The 9,846-nt window shown below is 44.6% G+C and overlaps 1 protein-coding gene across 1 annotated transcript in view; it reads right to left on the bottom strand.

Moving 5' to 3' along the window:
* Positions 1-7,669, bottom strand: part of Mef2a (myocyte enhancer factor 2A) — a 110,711-nt gene extending 103,042 nt beyond the window's left edge. The window contains 1 exon segment of the mRNA XM_051148703.1: positions 7,575-7,669. The gene's annotated coding sequence lies outside the window, so the exon portion shown is untranslated.
* Between the last annotated feature and the right edge of the window lie 2,177 nt (positions 7,670-9,846).

A 9,846-nucleotide genomic window follows, 5' to 3' on the forward strand; every position in this document is an offset into this window, starting at 1 on the left:
TACAGTGGTTCTGGGAGAAGAATGTGTCCCAGGTATTAAGAAGTACTAGATGAAGCATGTAGGAGGAAAGGATCACAAGGTGCATAGCTTACTCTCCAACAATTCAATAATAAAAATAATGGAAAGAGAGAAAAAGGGAGGGAGGGAGGGAGAGAGGGAGGGACGGAGGGAGTGAGGGAGAAAAAAGAGGAAAGGAACAGCTAGCTACACAGCAGGTTCCCGACATTACAGAATAGTGTATGATAATGGTATATGGTCCTTACGTGGTTTCCTTGTTAGCAATGCAAGCACACAATCATGGAGCATTTCCAGCCATTACTGTACAGGCACCGTACGTTTGGTCTTAGCTGTGTTTCTGATCTTAGCCAAACAAACACGCATTCCCTGGCATCCCCCAGAAGATGGAATCAGGGAGCTTCAAACTGTAAATAAAGTAGTAACGTTTCTAGAATCTGTGATCATTTTGCAAACACAAAGAGTGACAGCATAGAAAGTGAAAGCAAATGTGGCAAATGTTGACAACTGACCAACATTAGTGGTAGGTATATGGGAGGTTCACTGCATCACTCTTTACTTTCTCAAAGCTGGAATTCTTTCCAAAATAATATTCCTAAGTCTTCTGTCAATACTAAAATTTCACATTTGGAAAAGTAGGACATATCTGAAAGAAAAAAATAACATTAACTTCCATCTTCTTCACTCCCTTTCATAATCCATGTGAGCAAATTGACCAGCATTAACAAAAGGTCTTCAGTATCAAAACAAATGGTATGTTGAAGTAGTAGCCAATTTGCAAAAGTCCACTTTTATGTCAACTGTTTATCATGTGGAATAATATTCACTGCTACTAAAGACCAGTAGGGTCCCAGTACTGGCCACAAGTTTCGAATTTTTCCTTAACCATACAGGTGAACTGGTAGTATGTTTCTTGAATGTTGTGTTAACCTGGAGCCTTTCTGAAACAGTATGTGAAACTAGCTGGGTGAGCTGAAGGGAATGGGTGCAGGAAGACTCTGTACTGGTAAGGGATCACAAGATTGCCATTTCAAAACAGAAATAAATACAGCCTTCAGACATCAGGGCTACCCTTACCCTATGAGAAGGCAAACTTACTCCCAAGAAACGCCACTAATCCTCAGGAGCTTTCAAATTCCTTTTTAATGCTGATGAAAATTTGATAATACAGAAAAGGTATGTTAGGATTTATGATCTAGAAAGTAATTTTTTTAATCTGAGTTGAGTAAATGGGTTGTTGGTTATTTCAGTTTATTAGAGCTACCAACTTCCACTTCAACATTTCCTTAAGACGTCACTCCTTATCAGTAGGATGGTGAATACAGACCATAGGTGAGCTGGTCCCTGATCTAGCAGAAGAGAATGGCATCAGTTACAACATCACAAAATGAGATTTATTCTGCAAATAATGTATGTATCCAGAGCTCTGGAAAGCATACAAGAACAGGAGAGAAAACTCATCAACAGAGATTAAAACTGGAATCACAGACAAGATAACAACTGAGTTAGGACTTAAAGGATAAGTAGTTTAGTAATTCTATGAGCATTTCAATCACTGGAGAAAACGTGAACAATGATACAGAAACACTCATTCCAATGCTCAGTATCTTCCAAGTGCAGGCAGTACACAGTTAATACTGACAAGACTTTTCTGCTTTTGTGAAGTTCATATTCAGATAATGGAGAAAGACCACAAATACAACAACAACTGAAGAAATAAAATGACACAAATTTAGAAGTATCTTAAAGGAAATAATCCATGGGGTGAGTGTCCTGGTTAAGTTTTCTTTTTTTTGGGGGGGGGGGGGAGTGGGAGGCGGCTGCAATTTGGCACTGAAAGAGAAAGAACATCAATTGAGCATATGCCTCCATCAGATTGTCCTATGAGCAAATCTTTTTAGTATTTCTTGATTAATGGCTAATGTGGGGGGGCCCAGCCCACTACAAGTGGTGCCACACCTGGACAGGTGTTCAAACACTGTATAAGAAAGCAGGCTGGGCCAGGTGGTGGTGGTGCACAACTTTAATCCCACCACTCGGGAGGCAGAGGCAGATGGATCTCTGTGAGTTGGAGGGCCAGCCTGGTCTGCAGGGCAAGCTCCAGGATAGCCAAGGCTACAGAGAAACCTGGTCCTGGAAAAACAAACAAAAGCAATCTGAGCAAGCCATGGACAGCAAGGCAGTGAGCAGCATTTCTCCATGGTTTCTGCTTCAGCTCCTGCCTCCAGATGTCTGCCTTGAGTTCCAAGCACTTGAGGAATGGAAGCTGGAGGATTATCCTCAAGGATGAACTCAAGGTCATCCTCAGCTACAGAGCAAGTTCAAGACCAGCCTAGGCTTGTTTCAAAAGTGGGAGTGCTCATATGAGGCTCCTGGAATAAAAGACAATGATAATTTCCAGTGAAGAAGCAATAGAGACTAAAAGATGTGCTGAAGATAAATCACAAAGACTTGTGAATGAATCAGATTTGAGAAACAAGATTATAATAATTTCTGGTTTGAATAAAGTAATATACTAAGTTAGGGAAGACTAGCAGAAATAAAAGAAGGAAGAGGAAGAGAAAGAGGAAGAAGACAATTAAGAAAAAAGAACAGTGCAGAGGAAAATCTAGCTCTATTCTAGCCCTACTGTATTAAGAGTCTAACTGGATGTCTAAATAGACAGCAAGCTCAGAAAGATTCTAAGCTAGAAAGTTAAAAGGGAGGAATCATCACCTTGAAGACAGATGGCTATTTCAGTAAGAGCACACCGCTAGTCTCAGCTAAGGCAGAGAAACCAAAGGTTAACAGCTGGCAGTGTGTCTGGAAAGACTTTGGAAATGGACCGATCTTATTAGGTGAGCCATGGACTAACAACAGCAGCCACAGTAGCAGGAAAGTTACAGTACAGGAGAAGTTCCTGCATGCTATGTGACCAGTCACTCTGCCATCCTCACACCTCTACAGCTCTACGGAGCCCATGTTAGGATCTGTAGTCTACACAATGAAGGAGCCTCAGACAGAGGACAGCTAGGAGCGACTGTTCTCACTTAACAGTCTGATTTTAGAGGGCAATCTCTTAACCTCGCCCTATAGCCCCTCCGCTGATCTTTCACATGCCTTCAAAGTTTTTGTTTCTGTTTTTGGTTTCAAGCAAACTGGCAAGTAGAGTTGGAGATGGATCAGTTGTTAAACATACTGATTGCTCTTGCAGAGGATCTGTTTCTGTCCCCAGCATCCACATAGTGGCAAACAACCATCCTTAACACCAATTCCAGAGGATCATACACTCTCTTCAACTTCTGAGAATACAAGGTAGATGTGGTATATATAGAGAGAGGCAAAATACATACAAAATAAAATTTTAAAAAGAGAGAACTGGCATAATAGTCTGAATTTTAGAAATACAATTCTAAATAAACTTCTGGGAGTAAGGACCAAAGGTGAGACAGGCAAATACAGCATTATGCAACGCCAAACAGAGTACCTTGTTTTTAGTAAGCCCAAGTTACAAGTTATCTTAGCAGGTCAAATAAAAAGTAATTCTTTTGTTTTGGTTTGGTTTTTGGTTTTTCAAGACAGGGTTTCTATGTCACCCTGGCTGTCCAGAGCAATCCCTGATTCTGCCTCCCAAGTGCTGGGATTAAAGGTGTGCAACACCTTGCCAGGCTAAAAAGTAACTCTTTGCTCCAAGAGTCACAAAGAGCTATATCTCTAACAAACCTAAGTCAAACTGTACATGCATGCTGTTAGTCACAAAAAAGCAGCAAGGGAAAAAGACCAGCTCATATAACACAAACTCACTATCCATTACTGAAAATATTTCTCAAAGCATAAAAAAATGTATGGATTTTTAAAATCTACAATGTCTGTATTTCTGCTTTAGAAAATAAAACTAACATTAATTCAAAACAGCCATTAAAAGATGTGCTTCTTCGAAGGGCTGGACGTGGCTATAGAGCATTTGCCTCACATGAGTGATGCCGTGGGTTTGGTCCTCAGACATTTAAGAATAAATATGCATTGAGTGGTGTTTGTTTAAAATGTAATTGATGTCTGATTTTCACCTTGTATTCCATCTCACACAAAGTCTAATGTTTTAAACTTAGATATTTGTGACTTACCTTCATTTACTATTAAGACATGCCATATTAAAAATAAAATATATTTATCAACTAGATTCAGTTAATACAAATATTGCTAAAATCTATGAAAATATTAATATAAAAGTACTTATTAAATTAATGCCAGCACAGATCCTATGCTAGAATGTAAGACTTTCTAATTAACTAATGAGTTTATACTACTTAATTATAATAAAGTGCATTTATCGTATGGTACACAGATAAACTAAATACAGATGAAGTCATTTAGCTAATGAAAAGCTATTTCATGTATATTTATTCCGAGTAGGCTAAACAAATACTGTTTTCCTAAATTCAAATGTTAAAAACCGTATCTTGAAAAGAACTCTCATAACACACAATTCACTTAAGAATTGGAAAATCACTTATATTCAAATCTAATTCTAAAAAAATTGGTGGAGAGTGAGACTAAGCAAGTCACAATCGCAGATCAAAAGTCTAAAGTAAAACCACCAAGTAAACATTTTATGTATGATCTAAGAACAAACTGACACTGGGATATTTCGTCAAAATATCAAAATAACATGAGAATTCTCCTGTACCGAGTGCTTTGTGTCACAAACACTAAGCATTCTCACCCTAGCATCCAGACATAATTGTCCTAGGAAAAGATACATGAAAGCAAGTGAGGAAGGAGGGAGACTTGAGTTACATTTTTGAACATCAAGGCTCAAGCAGTAAGCTATGAACTCATCTTGTTTAAATTTTATGCCATGGGACAGGTAGCACAATTCCTTTCCGTTTTCTGATGTTGTTCAGTAGTAAAGTTAGCATCTAAATCACAATCTGATTTAAGAAATTAAACAGCCTTCCTTCATGGTTTACAAATCAGAATCTTTGCACAAGATTATCTATCTTAAAAATTCACCCAATTTCCCTATTTACTCTTCTTTAACTACTTAAACTGGAGAAGGTGTTCACTTCTCAGCTTATAAAGACCACATTTACAAATCTTTGCAATCTTGGGAAAAGGCAATAGTGATCACTTCCAACACACAAAACAGTATTCTCACTGCCCCTTCACGATAAAAGGCTTACACTAGACTTTGTAACACTCCTATGAACCGTGAGCTTATCTTTAAAGGGGAGGTATGATATGATAAAACAGAATGCTTTAAATTTAAATGCCTCAGAACATTTTCATCACTGTATGCTACAATAAATTCCTCTTCGTACCAGACTAAAAGATGCAAGAGGAAAACTGATGATTTTCCAAACATGGTACTTTCCCAAAACTAATTTGATTGCGGGCCCCTCCTAAGTCATACATAACCCAATCTACTAAGTTTTAACTACACTAGCAAACTTCACCTTCAAATACAAAGCTGTAGTGAAAAAATGCAGAATCAGCATTTGGAACAACTCAACATTTTAAAAACTGTATTTCCAATCACATTTACCAAGACCAAAACAAAGTAAAGCCTTTGCCACATATACCTGTTGTCAAAACATAAAAACTATATAGAGAATTAAGTTATTCTTATGGCACAATTCAACATGCTGACATTACAATCATTCTTAAGCCTCAGAAAGCTATTTCTTTCTTTGGTCACTCTCCAATTCTTCATTTAAAATCTTATAGGATGAACTAAGTGCAATTTTAGCTTCATGAAAGGCTATGATTTTATTATGTAGCAACAGTATGAATTGAAGGAAATGGTAAGTATAGTTGTATTTAAAGAGAGCACTGTTCTTCACAAGCACTGACTGTTTTAGTACATAAATCTCTTCGAAAACACTCTTGCAATAAGAATTATCAATATAGTCTGCAAGCATGGAAACAGCCAGGTTTAGCTCTTCAAAGTACTTTCACTGTTTTAATGTTATTCTCTCAACTTTTGCAACAATATGCACTGAGAATTTAAAGTAATTCCAGTTCAATGAATCCACAGCAAATGCTAATTTTACTGTCTTATACAACATACGGACTTATTACATTTACTAAAACTTAACTCATCTTTGGGCTAGCACGTATCCCTAAAAGTTGTCAATTACATGAAAAAATATAGAGAGTCGGAGCTCTCCAAAAATATACGAAAACAAGACAAAAGTGCATATACAAATGTCATAGTAGCTTAATAGTTGCTTCATCCTCATTTCCTAAATTCACATTAAAAGAAATGTCATTTTAGTGTGTTTGGAAAAAAAAAACACACTACTTTGTTTACCTTTTCCACAGACTGCTCAAGTTCTGCCAAGGTAACATAGATTTTAAAACTGACAACTAGACTACTTAGCAGTTGCCAAAACAACGCAGCTGGATTCTTAAAGGGAAAGTACTCTTGTGTAATATACACCTAATTACTGCCTTAGAGAACCTCATTGCCGTACAGTACTGGATGATACAAGACATAAGGGAAACACAATGCGCTACAAACTTGAAAACTGTTATACAATGTTAGTTCTTAAATATGTATGCAGTTGTCAACACATCACAGCAGGTCTTTCTAATTGCAGTTTCTGGAATCCCAGTTTCATATAGTAAACTAACACACAGGTTAACTCTATGTTGTATTCTATCTACACTCGGTTCCCTACTGGATCATGACAGGAGCTTCAGAGCCCAGGGACCTATTTCAGATCTGAGCAAGAATCTGATAGTTACACTTTCCCAGAGAGAGGGAGGAAATGCTAATTCAGAAATGCTCACCTCTCCCAAACTTATCTGCATTATCACCAATCTTTAATCCTCAACACTCCAAAAAAGACATGACATCGAAACCCAAAGGCAAAGTTTCCATCTCACCACGCGCCCACTGAGCGGCGGGATCTACTGGCCTGCAGAGGACAGGGAGCGGGTCCCTTCAGCAGCCCCTGCTCCCCAAATCTTTCCCCGCACCCGCAGGTGCTCGGAGCCCGGCCGACGCCCGGGCTAACCCCAGACACACTCCCTGCCACCGACATCCCCACGGGAGAGTTCAGACCCTACCTTCCTCCCCAGAACCAGAAGGGGGGGCTTCAAGTGCGACCACAGGACCGAGCGCCACCACCACCACCCCGCACTGGAGGTCCACCGTGCGGACAGACCCCCAGGTTCGCGAAGCTAGAGGAATGGACCGAGCGGCTTCGCGTCCCCTTGGGAACTCCGTCAACTTTCAGGGAGGAGCAGTGCGTCGCGGCGGGGGCCCCGGAGCGGGCGCGCACGGGGAGACGGCCCACGACGGCCCCCCGCCGCCGCGCCCGCAGCCCCCGGGCCCGCCCCGGGGCACCCCGCCCCCACCGCGCGGCGCCGCGCCCCTCTGTTTTCCCGAGGGGCCCGGTAGCCCCGCGCCCAGCTTCCCGCCACCACCACCCCCCGCGGTCCCCAGAGCCCCGCGGGCACCGCTCCTCGGCCGCGCCGCACCCCCCCCCTCCTCACCCCAGCGCCCCCACCTCAGCGCGGCCCGACCCCTTTCCCAGCCGCTGCCACATCCCCGCCGCCCGCGGCAACCTCACCGAGTGTCCGCTATCGCCGGCGGGCGCGCACACGCCGCAGCCCCGGCCCGGCCCGCCACAGCACTCCGCGCCGCCCGGAGCCGCCTCCTTCAGCCCGGGACTCGCCGGGACATCCGCGCACGGATCCCCACACCGGGGCTATTTTTAGGAGTCAGGCCTCGGCCAGACCGGAACTCGTTCTTCGCGGCGCGCGTGCGCACTGCGCGGATGCCCTGGTGTCCCTCCGCGGGCCTCGCCTCTCCCTTCCTCTCGGCTTCCTCTCTTTCTTCTCTCTCTCTCGAGGTCTCCTAAAAGGGCTGGTTTCTCCTCTCGATGGGTCCTGAAGGGTTTGGCATGGGCAAGACAAGGGTACAGGCAAAGAGAGTCTGGCCTTCTGAACAGCCAGCGCTGTTCCACAAGGACATGAGGGGCGGACTATGTTTTTCCGGGTGGGTGAGGAGACAGATCACCCGGCACAGGAAGGAGATGACGGCGGCTTGGCGCCGGGGCTACAGGCTGGAGCGCGCTTCCCTCTGAAGGACCGTGTACTCCTGGAAGGGATACTGGTCACTTGATGAAGGCCTGGGCGCCTCCCTGGGCGTGGCGGGCTGGCGGCGTCGCGGCCCCTGCCGCCTCCAGGACCAGCCTGGGCCCACCACGGCTCCGGTGACGCTGCGCGTGACCGGTCCCCACGCTTGGTCCGCGACCACAGCCGAGTCCGGCCACCGCGGGGACAGCCCAGACGCCCAGTGCGGTGCTCCCCGCCCTCGTGTGCGCTGGGCCTGCCCAGACGTTGTCTCGCCACGCCCTCACTGTGGTCAGGGCCACACCTGTGTCCGGGCCTGGACAGCTGCTGGGTCACCCTCGCTGGGCAAGCACAGTTGGACCCCGTCCCTGGCCACTCAGTCCCACCGGGGTCATGGAAAGCAAAAGACACCTTGAGAATGAAGCAACCTTCCTGTTTGGGCTATTAATAAGAGCTAGTATAGCCTTAGCACTAACTGTATCTCACTTAATCCTTACATCCTCATGAAGTTCGGCTCACTTTCTGTTCCATTTGACAAGTAAGAAAGGGAAACAGAACCACTCTGACCAGGCAGGGCCACAGAGCGTCAGAGACTTGAACTCCTAACCACTCGGCAAACTGATTTTTTTTCCCCCTAAGGGGAAACAGATGTCCTTGAGACATCAGTTATGTTAAGTTCCTGATTTTGTCCAGAGAGGTCTTCTGGAGGTGAGCCTCTCTGCCAGTCCTCACCCCAGAAGTTACCACCTTGTAGAGGTCCTTAGAGTTGCTTGTGTCTGAACCTAGAGGTGCCCGTGCAATGGACGCAAACCCAAATGTATGCTTTCGTTAGAAGATGAAGAGATTCAATCCTGTGTTCCGGACTTTAAAACAAGGCTTTGGGGTGGGTGAGCAGATGTGCTGAGGCTGTGAGCAGAGGAACTGGGAAGTCACAAAGGAAGCTGGAGGCTCGCTGGCTTCCTCCCTCAAGGACAACAAGGCAATGTGCCGGGGAGAGTCTGACACAAAGGCAGTACAGAGAGATACCAGACACTGGAAAATAAGCCCAGAGCTGGGCTCAGAGCCTCACTTCAGTGTTGAGGGGAGTTTGGTGGAGGAGGGTGGCAGGGAGCTGTTATCTTCTCCTCTAGCCTGTCAGGTCCTTTGAAGGAAGAAGGCCTGAGCCTGGACTGCAGGGAGGATTTTAAAAAGCGCTAAATCTGGTGTAAAACAGCAAGGTGTGTGGACATGCGTGTGTTTTAACCTGCCAGAAGCTGCTACAGCAGCTGTTTTCAACTCCTCTACTCCAGGAAAGCAGGGCTGCTTTGATGATTTCCATCCAAACTAAGGGTAAAGGACAGCGAGGAATAGCTCCTCCTGGCCAGCTTTTCACCTTCAGAGAGAGGGAAGGGCAGTGCGGACAAACTGTTTCAAAAGATGCTTGACCTTCTCATAGTTCCCCCGTCTCTGCCCTCCATTTGCAATCCTCCTGGGACACACAAGACTCAACTCCAGACTGCCCACCCACCGCCTGATGCCTAGAAGCTGGGCAGAGAACTTGGCCCTGAGTGCAGCCAAGGGGAAAAATGTTTGCATGGTTTTAGAACCCTTTTTCTCAAGCATCTCCTGCCTCACAATGCCATTGCCTAAGAATTAGGAGAGATAAGAGGCTACAAAGGGAGACAGGGTAGAAGGAGAGGAAGGAAAAGAATACAGCTATTGTAAGTTACATTACCAGTGTACACTCAGCCGTTATAGTATTTGGGGAAAGGTGTTGGAGCCTCTACA

The sequence above is a fragment of the Acomys russatus genome, chromosome 7, assembly GCF_903995435.1.
Source record: "Acomys russatus chromosome 7, mAcoRus1.1, whole genome shotgun sequence".
Lineage (NCBI taxonomy): Eukaryota > Metazoa > Chordata > Mammalia > Rodentia > Muridae > Acomys > Acomys russatus.